The following is a 13,326-nucleotide window of genomic DNA, read 5'->3' as shown; positions in this document are numbered from 1 at the left end:
CTTTTTGCGATTACTATATATATATATACCTACATACCGTCGGGAAGAAAAAATAAGGAGGAGAAGAAGAGAAAGGAAAAAGTCAGATAAGCGTGCGACAGAAATCGTAGGATGAGGACATCGGTCCGAGGGAAACATAAATCTGAAATTATAAAGCAATTTCATGAAAACCACAACAAAACTCACGAGAAAGAATATTACTCGTCTCTCTGAAGAGCTGCAGGCGGCGGCGTCGTTGTCGTCGTCGTCGTCGTCGTCGTCGTCGTCGTCGTCGTCGTCGTCGTTTGTATGTGTACATTTGCGTGGACGTGTTTAAGTTAAACGCGAAAGGGGAGAAAAGAGATAGGAAAGTAAGGGAGAGATTTTAGGAGGTGAGGTGGGATGGGATGGGATGGGATGGGGTGGGGTGTGGTGGATGGAGTAGTCTTGCTTTCGGTAAAGTATTGCAAACGGGGTCCGCTTGTCTTAATCGTGCATTACTCTTTCCTCGCCCTAGGGCCGCTTTTTTCTTTTCTTCTTTTCGCAACTTCCGCAACGATTATGCGAAGATACGAGAGAAGTAAAATATGTACGACAGTTGGAATCGATTTTCCTTATGATAAAACGCGGTACAGTAGGAGCCTGTGGATTCTGAAACGACGCTCCGTTACTTTGCATATTAATCTCTTTTGGCTATGCTCGATGTCTTTTTCTCTGATATTCTTTTTATTCTCGTCTCTCCTTGGTATCCTTCGCACCGAATATATTTATTGCGATGAAAAAGTATACGCGAAACGCGATTCGTCGGCACGAAATATATTTTCGGAGCAGTCGTGTATCGCCGCGACGATCTTTAAATTCCGATTAATCTTCCTTTTCTTCGATTAAATACGAAGTATTCTGATTTCGTTAATAAAAATACTTATCACCAGAGATTTATGAGTGTTTTTTCAATGCATCTTTGATTGAAAATCTTCCAATCGTAAAAATAAAAACAAATATAATAATACAAAACTACTGAAAAACTTAAATTTGCAAATTCTTAGCTTTTAGTGATTTTAATCTCTGTATATTTGTCGAAAACTGACGTATATCTGTGCTATCTCAATCACCTTTTTTTAACAACCTCCCGTATTAATAATTCATGTTAGTGCAGCATTGAATTCAAGTGCGGTGTAATCATGGATAAGTTATATTCAAGAGAGCAAAGGTTATAAGAAGAATTGAGTCGAGTCATCCGTGGAATCCGCCGCAATCCTATCCTAGAATAAAAAATACAATTAAAATTAAAATTACATTAAAACAATTCTTGATTTATATCTCTGTTGAATTTGTAAAAATATAGAAATTATTTAAAAAGATGCCTAGTAGGTGTATTCTAATCAATCTTTTGAAAAAAAAAAAAAAAATCAAGCAAAGTGAAATCAAGCATGATTATATTTCAATTAAATTTTAGACTACTTCCTGCTACTTGTAAATATAGAAAAATTATTTAAAAAAACATTACAAGGTAATTAGTTTATATATGTATATATATATATATATAAAAGATGGAAGGAAATAAGGAGAGAAAAAAATGTAATATTAATTAGAAAGAGTTAAATGAAACTAATTACAATTATAATGTTTTTATGGTAAGCGGTCTTTGCTAAATTTTACTTGCAATGGAATGTATAGCAAATAAAATATGATATACATTACACGGAAAGTAATATCCATTGCCCGGGTCTAACCACGAGGAGGTAACCGCTTCTGAAGACCCAAATTTGAATGAATATTAATTAAATTTTATTGGTCAATAAGACGCATCAACGCTTACACATCGAAGTTTAACGGAAAACTGATTAAAAAACAATGTAAATAATTAGAACAATTTATTTTTACATTTGGACAAGGTAACGAAACCAAGTTTTAAAAAGTCAAACAAAAACATAAAATAAAAATATATCAAAATTTGGTTCTATTCAAAATATGTTATTAGTAATGTAGTATTTAAAGCAATATATGCGTGTTTAAACAATCTAAAATATTAGTAAAATGCATTAGAGTATTAAAATAATTGTTAAATAATCGAAAAGAAAGCGTATTGTAATTTAGAAGCACTGTTTATATGATCAGAGTACCGTCTTCCTCGAAATTTTAACATTGTTTTAAAGTATATGTAATCTTTTAAACAAAAGTACATTTGTTTAAACATTAATACTTGTATAAATAAAAATTATTCCTAAAGTTAGATATATATAAAAAAAAAATTTCATTGAAACAATTAATTGAATAACCAATGGTCGACATATTTTCAGTATACATCACAATAAAACATAAAAATTAACTTTAATACTATACTTTAGACCTTTGTTTGACTAATTTTATGCACCTAACATGCTTTTTTCTTGAAATAATACATCGTCTTCTAACATAATACTTGCGTATACTAAAAAGATCACTAAGTATTCTTAATACTAATATGTATATAATCTTAATTTAACTATGATCAAAATATAAGACAGACATTACTGAATGTTTCCACTCTATTTTTCTTAAATTACAATGTGCTATAGTACTCCTAAAATCACAGTAATGGCATAACGTATTTTATCTTTATAGTGTTGATGTTATCAATTAGCAACATCCTGTTAATTAGTAAAGTTCAGTCGGTGACAGGTTCTCCTACTTGTCGGTGAATACCTAAACTTACTGAGAACTTCGTTACTCTAGTTTAGGCGTTTATTACCTCAATTTGACATCTTAGCATTGTAAGAGGAAGAAAGTAAGAGAATATGTGTATAAGAAAGAGAAATAAATGAACAGTTAAACGTTATTACAACTGTTTGTTGAATAAACCATTAACCAATCATTCATTTTTCATATACATACTTCAATTCTAAAATAAGAAAGCATAGTAAATTATTTTATATTATTTTCTTCCCTTCCTTCCTTCCTTCCTTCCTTCCTTCCTTCCTTCCTTCCTTCCTTCCTTCTTCTACCCTGATCATAAGATTTTCTAACCATTTCGACGATTCCTTCCGTGCACATACGTTCGCGAATAAGTCATGAGATCAAGGATGATTCTTCCATCTCGCGCGTTCTTTCGAAAAAGATTTCGGATTATCAAGGAAAATTTACGACGGATAGGAAGGCAAACTTGCTTCGAGCCAAATAGATTTGGCTCAAGAACGATCGTAATTCTAAAACTCGGGGACCCTCGAATTTATCGACCTAGGATGTTGACGAAATTCATCTTTAATGAAAAATAAATACAGTGGCAATTTTATTAAATGTTACATATTTCTGTATCAAGCCGGTTCTCTTTGTATTTTCTTTTATAATTAAATTTGTAAATTGAAGTTTGATGAAACTAAATAAAATCGAGTTTACAATACATGACCGTTCGTGCACTAACGAATTAGACATTTTTCAGAAAAAGGAGCCTCGAGTAACACGAGCATCGAACAACTAAATTCGTTAAGGCTGTACGACGTGCTACGTTGTAATTGAGTTTATCTTTCGTTGGTGCACCAACGTAGCAGAATTTTATGAGGACGGATCGTTATAGTACGTTACAATATCGAGCTTAGTATTTGTATACCTTAACAACCTGGGTAAAGAGCACTTTTGAGGTTGTGCAAGATTCTAATGAGATATACACTTGACTGCAAAGCTTTCCTTACACAATAACTCAAATGTTTCTCAGATAATTTACTCGTACCGAGCGCGATCGGATTCCACAAATCACTTCGAAATAATTGCCAATATTTTCATCTCGTTATGTACATATACATATGTACATATATTCCGAGCTCAATTCTTTTCGTTGAAATTAACGGCACGTGCTCTTACGAGAACAGAACTGTCGATGCGACTAATTTCATTTCCTTTTGGCAGTTTCGTGCTTCGAAACCAAAGTTCCACGCGAGGATGACAAAATAAATAAAAGTAGGTGTATCTACATATATAGTATATAGAAACACACTTATATACGAGTTATTGACCGTGTATATACTATGATGATATTTTCTCTGCACATCTGTGTTATATAACAATACATAGTATGTTATGATATATGATGTATGACATATACAAGACAATCTGCAATAGTATATTTGCCTGCATAGACAACGTACCAGAAGATTGCTACAAGAATCACACAAGAATCACACAAGAATCCTACTACGCAAGATAATATATACTTTTTATAAACCCTCTCTCTCTCTCTCTCTCTCTCTCTCTCTCTCTCTCTCTCTCTCTCTCTCTCTCTTTCTCTCTCTCTTTTGTCGTCATCTTATGGAATAACCAAGAAAATATACCTTATACCTTACATACATCTTCTCAAATATCTAGAATACCTTTGCTGAAATGAACGAGTTCGGTTTATATATCTATTCGAAAGCTTTTGACATTCTCTTAAATTCGTTTACTTCTAAATAAAAGAAACAATTAACTATCGCAATAAAATTTTCCTAATATTTTAATATAGAAAAAATCCAAGATATAATTTTATTAAAATATAATTTTACGAACAAACAAAATAATGGGAATATCAAAATGAAACGTTTAATGCAGACAATCGAATCTAACATACATACTGTATATGCACTTAAAAAATATTTACCAACATTCCGAACATAAAAAATATCATGAAATATCATTTCCCATGTTAGTTATAAATATATTCTATATATGGTGAAAAATTCGGTATTTACTTGCAACGTTGAATTCCAATTGATTCCAAAGATTATTCCAATGATTTCGATCGTAAGTATATAACCGTATAAAGAGAAATCGAAACCTCTCGATTTGCTAGAGATGAGCCTTAACACCGTGGCACTTAACACCATCGACATTCACAGTGGTACTATTGCACTTTAGGCTGTCAAAGACCGGCGCTCTAAGGGCATGACGCATAACGAGGCCTAATAGCGAAATGACCCTAATTGACTGATTGATTAATGACAAGGCACTGACTGCATATTCCCCTCTGATTGTAGAATTCAAAGGGATGAAACCGCGCTTCTATATGTATAAGGATACTCGCTGTTTAAATCATCTGATCCAAGTACCGAACAATCCGTCCATCTATGTAATAATATTAAACGAAATATATATAGAACGTAGTCGAGTATATGATATTATACAACTAAACAGGGAATGATCCTACATGTAAAAATAAATTTGAATGAGTAAATTAAAATGAGTAACATTTTTTCGCTTACAAATTCTTGATTTAATTTTTCTGCTACCACTATAGAGCTTTCTATTTTCTAGATAGTTTGAGAATTTGAAAATCGTTGTCGATAATATTCGACTCCTGCTACTACTGTTGCTGCTAGTAAGTCCATGTGCACAGTTCTACTGATTTAGACAGACTAAACATAGAAGAGAAAAATAATACATCTTAAAACCATACTCGTATTTCAAGGAATATTATTCGAAAACACTTATTCCGTATCCGGTTAAGGATATCTGATTTTCTCGTGTTGCTGGTACCGTTTAATAGTATAGAAAAACACCTTTTATTTAACAAATTAATTAGTTACAATCCGTTAGTTGCAAAATCCACTTCACACCGCTGCTTTTCATAAAACACTTAGACGCTAAAACCGTACTTATCGTCGTATCGTCACTCGCTATACACTTTTCGCTCAATCACCCTTTAAGTCGCACGTATTCTCTCGCTCAAAACACACTTTACTATATCGCTTAATCATACCACTTCAATTGTACGTCTCGCTCTGACACTCTCTCTCTCTCTAGTAGCAATATCTCGCCAGACAACAAGCTTATCTTTGTTTACGCTGCCTAGCAACGCTCCCACGAGCAACATGACGTCATACAACAAGCTTGCGCTTGTTCTTCGCTACACACGCACACACACAAAACACATCGAATGCTTCTACTTCCACACTCGGTCAACATGACGTCATACAACAAGCTTGCGCTTGTCTCTCGCTACACACGCACACACACAACACACACCGGATGCTTCTACTCCGACAATATTTTTCGACTGAGACGGAAAGAATTGTTACGTTATCACTTGTATGTTTTACGATTTTTCCAAGATACCACTGTTCTATAAAAGCTCTTATTTAAATAAAGAAATTAAAGAAGCTTCGGGCCATTCGTAATTTTCTAAAGAAATCACATAAGTATGCGCTCAAAGTCGAAACTTTTTTACTATTGGCGCGCGTAGATATTCTTCTTTCTTTATTACTTTTAATGAACCTTCCAGATGTATTTAAAAAGTTCATTCGCGAATTGATCTCCACAGAAATCTGTCTTCTAATAAATGAAGTATAGAGTAAAGAGTTTGAGGTATACCTCATTAGTAAATTGCACCGTTAGAAATGATATACCACATTTGTTTGTTAGCCTGTTCATTGGTGCATTTGTCGAGTCATTCTTTCTCTACGTAGATTTTATCGAGCCTACCGATCGATCGATCGATCGATCGAATGAACGATATTCATCAAAATGATTTAATTGAATTGGACGGCAAAACCCTATTACATAAATTGCCAATAATATTTAATAAGCTTCCAGCATTTTCATCGCTTATAGATATTTAACGTATGTAATAATATATATATATATATTATAAATTAAATTAATTTTTATAATTATTGTGAATTAAATTAAATGGCTATATAATTTTAATCTAAAATTTTCCAATCCTTAATCGTTTACTTTGTATAGAATATGTCGTATATAAAAATGAGCCGTAAATAATCAACAACTAGTAAAGCTTTGTCGGTTTCTAACGTTGTCCTTGCGATTTTCTTACAATGGATGCGAGTAGTACAAGTTTTAGTTACAAGAAACTTTTGCTGATCTAGTACATCCTTTTTCTGTCATCAACCGAGGAGGACAAAATTCCTCTACCTTTTATCCATCAGGATTAGAAGATCCTGCTGGAACTCCAGCTCCCTATTTTAAATTAAACCGAGGATTAAGCCGAAATTAGCCTTCTTAATTCAATTCAAATCCCCTTGGGGCCATAGCCGTCTCGCCACAGCATCTTCTTACCGATTCTTAAGTGCCCCAAACCATTCCTTTTTCCTCTCTTTTCCTATCATTCTTCCTTTCTTCTGTTTATTCTTCATCTTCAACTCGGTGTATTAAAAGCATTGAAAAATAGTTAAATAATCGTAATCGACAGATTATAGTTCAATTTCATTTCTTCGAAGAAAAAATATTCAATATCTGATCTAACTTTCAATCTTCTTAATATTTTGATCAATCTGGCAAGTTATTATCTCGATACTTCTCTCTCGTGAAATTCAAATGAAACCGTTACAAACTTTTATCATTTTTGTTAGTAGAATATATTATTATTATTATTGTTATTATTATTAATAATATACTTAGCTCTTTTCTAATAAAATTACATTTCTACTAATAAGAAATACCACAAAATGCGGTTTATAAATAATATCATTATTTATTTATGTAATTTTCGATGATTAAGTTATACGTCGATTTAACGGATTACAGAAAATTGGATTAAAGGAAAAAATGTGAATCTGTTGATTATAAATATGAGAATTCCCTCTGCATGTTATTTCTAGAAAAAGAAAAAGCCAATAGATTTTCACGTGAAGGAAACACTCTTCAGAAATCTTAGCGATACTCAAAGTGGTCGTATCTTTTGGATAAGAGCTCGAGCTCGATATCCGAATTACCATCGTATTATTTTCGTGGCGAATCATAGAATTCTAGAGGCCGTGAAACATTCCCTCGAGTAGTTTGCCGTAGTGCACAAAAGATTCTTGTAAAACTTCTATCGGCGTTTGCGAAGTGAGCTAAATAACTTTCCCCTGGTGATGACGACGATGACGACGACGACGACAAAAACGTGAAGGAGAAGAACAATAAAAAGACAAGCTCGATACCTATTTCTGTGTATGCGCATATACCCTCCTATAGATACTACTGTTATGTGTGAGTGACTATGTTAGAATAGGAAAGTCACTTCAGAGAAAACTAAGAGTCAAACTCCTTCGAATAATGTTTGTGAAGAATGCTCACCATAAGATGAGAATTTAATAAGTAAAAGAAATTCTTTTTTTAGATGATATTTCTTCTTTTATTTGAAAGTGAATAATTAATAAAGAAAGTATATAATAGTAAGTTTAGCGATAAAGTGGATTAACATAGTGACGACAGCTAATTAAAATTCGCCTAGGTCGTTATTTCAATCGAATAATTAACTAAATAACCTATCGACAAAGTAGAAACCGCAGTAACTCGAGACTCGTGACACAAGCGCTGTGGCCGATGAAACGGCCGACGTTGTTCAACCGAGAACGCTTTCCAACAGTGCGTTACTTTCAAAGTCATACGTAGGAAAATTTGGTTTCGTTAATTGAAATGGCCTAATTGTCGAGACTGCTGGAGGTCGAGCTAATCGATATGCGGCTTCCCTTCGTCTCTAACTCTCTCTCTCTCTCTCTCTCTCTCTCTCTCTCTCTCTCTCTCTCTTCTTATCCTGCTGCTAAAACTCCAAATTATTTTAGTCGTTGCCAAATCTGAACGTAGATATAGGAAATAGGAGAAGAAGGATAGAAGGAGAGGACAAACATCCGGGTCACGTCACAGCACCACATTTTCAATGGAAATGTTACTACTTGGCCCTCGTCTGATTAATACCCAAACATATCGATCGAAACTATTTGCAATCTTAACCGTCATATTGCACATTATGTATTTGCTTACATATTGCCCTTCGATCAGGTTCTAAAAGGACTTACCTTGTTTACCGTTTCTCGATTGAACCTACTTCTCTCCTTTCAGTCATGTTACATTTGATGTATCGAAATGTAAAGCCGTCTAGTTTAGTTCAAACGTACCGCAATATCGTCTTTCATTATATCAGCAAGGAACATAATCGTTGTAACTTTGCGAATACAGTTATTTCCTCGTTGAGATTCGATGACGCGAGAATATTCGCGTATCTTACATGTATATGTATAAAGAAAGGTACGAATCTACTTCACTCGATACTCTCAGTATTATCGACGAACGTAGCAAACTCGAAAGTTTAGTCGAGCGAAAACCAGTCGAAACACGTCACATTGCGTGTCACAGGCTCCTTCAAATGGCACTTTAGTAACAATAAGTAAGTAACAATATCCGATATATGCTTGCTCTAATTTGACACTTTTGTCCGTTCTATTGGTCCTTTACTTTACTTCTTTCGTACTTAAATATAATAGATAAAAGAACAGAAGCTTATATCCATTTCTATAGTGATAATTATAAATCGAGCTATTAAAAGCCTATTTAGTATACAATGTTATTAACAATTGTGTATATTAAATAACGATTTTTCTACAAAATACTCTATGCATATTTACAACATTTATAAAAACTTACAAAAAATTGTTTTGATCACGTTTATATAGATTTTACCAGACTTTCTTTTCAACTATGTTTATTCATTCCAATGGAGAATCAGATGTTAGAGAAAAACGATTTGATTTGATTTGATTTGATTTAATTTGAATGCAGCAGTCTTTAACGAAAACAAAGTTAGATTATGAAATTTGGCAAATATAAACTTGATTCAATAGACAGCTGTGCTCCGAAGGCAATATAATTGCAATTAAAAACGATTGGACGCTAATGTATTCGTCATTTAATGCACGATCGATGTTACTTTACTAATCGTTGGGTACAAACCGTCGCTCTCGAATTCTTCCCGCTTAATGTGATAAAAAACACTAACCTTTAGAGAAGCATTTAAAAAGAAGATTAAAATTTCGTTTCAACAACAGAACAGATATAATATTTGTCTCTCGATGTTTCATATAATTCCTAAAACACGGTAATAATATCCAAAGATAATAAATTAATTTCAAAACGTGTCTAATATATATATATATATATCTGTGTCCAAAATAAAGAAAAGCAGCTTGGCTAAAAAATTGATTTTACGAATGTTTTCAACGAATATTATAATCTAACATAAGTTGAAGGTAGGTGTATGAAGTTTAGATAAAATGTTGACGCTTTGATCGATCTCATTGCAAACTCAAATACATCGCTAGATGGAAGTACGAGAAGCTCAGATATAGACACTGGGCCCCGTTCTTTGGACATGTATTATTCCAAACCACCTGAAAGCTTTTCGTTGTACAAAAGTGTACAAAAATCTCGAAAGCTTTCGTACAAATCGTAAGTCACTGTCCGGCTTCCATCTCGACGATCGACTTAACAAACGTGGTTTATCCATTGAAGGATTACTATTCGGTACCGAGGTGAATTGTGGATTTAAGTAGGTAGCTTTGAAGTAAGAAAGAAAAGTTAAGTAAATAACCCAAGAGCATTTCGAAATATAATCGGAAAAGTTCATTTTCGATGAATTCCTATCAAAGAACGCAAAGGCACACACACGTAAAGGCAAATCTTAAAGTAGAAATCAATGGGCGGAAATGGTGAGGTAAAAGGGGATAGGCTCGCAATTACGCCATGATAGAGATGTAAGACACGAGGAAGTAATTATTAGAAAGTCGTTCCAATCCACCGAATAGACACATTGTGAGAAAAATCAGGTTGATGTTTTCCCAGTGATATCGATCGTCCCGCTGAATTAGAAGAAATGTTGACAGATACATTTCCCTAAAACGTTCAACTTCTCTCTTATAATATTATAATGAAATTAATATCATATCGAAAATATCGTTAAAAAAGTATCTTAATTGATAGAAATCGTAAGTATCATATAGATTATCATTAGATATACGTTAAAGAACGTAATCGACGTTAATCGTTTATAGAAAGTGATTATCCTATCCTATCCGTTAATTGTCCCATATAGATTTTCAGCAAATATTGTAGAAATTACAGGACACGTGGACATTTGACAACTCGTGATAGTATAGTCATCCCCCTCGACGTTAGACCTGACGTACGTAACTTATTCGATTTCTATCTCATACTAATCTTTTAGACGACGACAGCTTACGGTACCAGACGAAAGGAAAAGTAATTTGTAATTATCGTTCGATCGATCTTTCGTAGATTCGAATCACGAACGATTTAATGTGCTCAATGATATTACGGCTTCAAAATGTACTGTTAGGAGTCGGTAAACTGCCATTCAATTACCGATTTGGTAGAACATTGTTCGGAGATATCAAACGTAGACAGACAGAGCAGCTGGACGGCTGCTGGCTGTGAAACCGAGCGATCGAACATTACGCATCCGTTAACATGAGACTCCGAATATGAAGCAGGCTTAATATCTGATTTATGCCTCCGTTAAGCTTCCGGTGCGTACATCGTAGATACACAGAAATACGTATCCACTCTGTTAGAGTAAACGCTATGCTTTACTATTACGTCTGCTAGAGTCGACCCTTAGTAGACGAAATGTAGTATTGTTACGAAAGTTTTCTCTCTATGGATTTTGGATAAATCCTTTGAGCCGATAGGATCAGACAAGTAGGAAATTATTATACAAAATCAATATACTTATCCATCATCCTTTCCGATCATTCCTTTTCCATTTGCTATTCATACTATACAAGTGATTCATTCTAAAATAATAAGTAAAAAATGTTAAAAATACGATATTGATAAGGAACTATGGATAGTCGAGCGTATAGAGCATCTTCACGTTCACGTGAACACATTCTCTTGAGAAAGAAAGGTCACGTCGAGAATCTTTTCAAACGAGCAAGACATCGTGACGGATGCCCGAAGTAGGAAAGTTCCTTTAAACTAAGCTCTTTTCTTCGAGACGTTTGCACAGCTGCGACACGATGCGTCCTCCCCTTCTTTTTCGTCGAAATAGCTATTTGTTGCCAGTACTAAATTTCAACAGTGTCAAGCTCTATTTATACGCTAAACATTTTCTCGGAACCAAATTGAGTAAAAAACATTTGCGAACGTATATGTATATATATGCTAGGTAAAACAGAACGATCACAAATATGTGAAATAGTGTATTTTTTGGTAATAAATTTGTGATTCGTCAAGTCGAAGGACCTAGACAATACCTTTGTCGCTGTGTGAGGCGAGTTTGAAAGGAGTTCATTGTAAATCGCAAAGAATTAAATACGTATTTTACCAGCCGTCAAGTTCCAAGTTCTTTATCAACCCGCTTACAAACGTAAAGGTACACGACGAAGGAACGTCGTCATACTGTTGAAATGAAAAATCGAGTGGAGTGGAGAAGAAAAATAATTCGTAGGCACGATCGTTTACGTGACCGTCTACAATCCGATGTCGCACTGATTAACTACGTGACGTGTGTTTAATGTTGCGATCACGCGCCTAATTAGGCCACAGTAACGGCTGCAGCCCTCGCGCAACCCTTCATCCTTGTGCTTCGTGCATTCGAGTCAGATTGCATCTTCGTATAGGTATATGAAACATTGTATTGCGAAAGTCGAGAAGCGAATGCAAATTCTCGCCTACAGAAGCCCGAGTCGACGAATGAGCTATAAGATGAAAGCAATTATATGACTTGCATGAGAGCATACGGCTTTTCCTACACGGAACGAATATGGAATTTCAGCCATGATTCAGCAAGCTAAATGGTACTTTAAAATCAGACTGCTAGGAAATACAATTCGCTATGATTATCTAACAAATAATTAATATTACGGAAGAGGAATATTACATTAAACTACGGAAGTACACTTAACTTGCGATCATATTCTAAATTCACTGATCGAACACGCATCTATCATGTAAATTTAAAGAAAAATAATTTAATTTTATTTATCTTTTGTATCTTTACACCAAACTTGCTCGTAGCAATACTAACATTTATAATTAAGCAAGCAATTTCCCTTGAATTTTCCTATATGGAAAAAACAAATAATAATAATTGTCTTCAGTGAACCGTTAAAAATGCAAATTACTTTGTTCTGCAAACCAAGCGAGATAAAATCTAAATCCAATTAACAATTAAATCCTCGACGATATTGTCGCTATAGAAAAGTGCGTGGTTTGAGAAACATACGTTAAAGTGTATCATTCAAAAAACCGGACGTACGTGGCGACGACGATGCCATTCCACCATTGACGAGACATTACGACGCCCAACACAGCGCTTGCGTTCTACCCTTGTTTTTCAAGCTTACGAACCTTCGAGTATTCTTTTTATCTTTGTACTTCATTTTTATATACATAGGTATATTATATTATATATAAATGCGTTGCACGGCAAGATAAACGTTATTCAAGCTCCCATCAGTTAGGACTCTTGAAAGGTTCACCAATTTCAATCATTTCTTTCCTACCTTCGTCGTCTATGTTTCACAGGAAATTACCAAAGTTGGATAACTTCTGATCGAATATAATTCCTTTAATGAATATTCCTTCAGCGTGATAAAGCGA

At 34.2% G+C, this 13,326-nt stretch overlaps 1 long non-coding RNA gene across 1 annotated transcript in view; it reads right to left on the bottom strand.

Moving 5' to 3' along the window:
• The window catches only part of LOC149032331 (uncharacterized), a 41,529-nt gene extending 35,169 nt beyond the window's left edge, over positions 1–6,360 (bottom strand). Inside the window, exons 1-2 of the long non-coding RNA XR_016176820.1 lie at positions 4,680–6,360; positions 1,092–1,241 (exon numbers count right to left, since the gene is read on the bottom strand). This is a non-coding gene — a long non-coding RNA (uncharacterized LOC149032331). The remainder of the gene's footprint in view (positions 1–1,091; positions 1,242–4,679) is intronic.
• Between the last annotated feature and the right edge of the window lie 6,966 nt (positions 6,361–13,326).

This window comes from Polistes dominula, unplaced genomic scaffold (genome assembly GCF_049000335.1).
Source record: "Polistes dominula isolate Pdom_NZ unplaced genomic scaffold, Pdom_raw_medaka scaffold_35, whole genome shotgun sequence".
Lineage (NCBI taxonomy): Eukaryota > Metazoa > Arthropoda > Insecta > Hymenoptera > Vespidae > Polistes > Polistes dominula.
The sequence above is the reverse complement of the archived record's forward strand: the minus strand, read 5'-3'. Positions and strand labels throughout refer to the sequence as shown.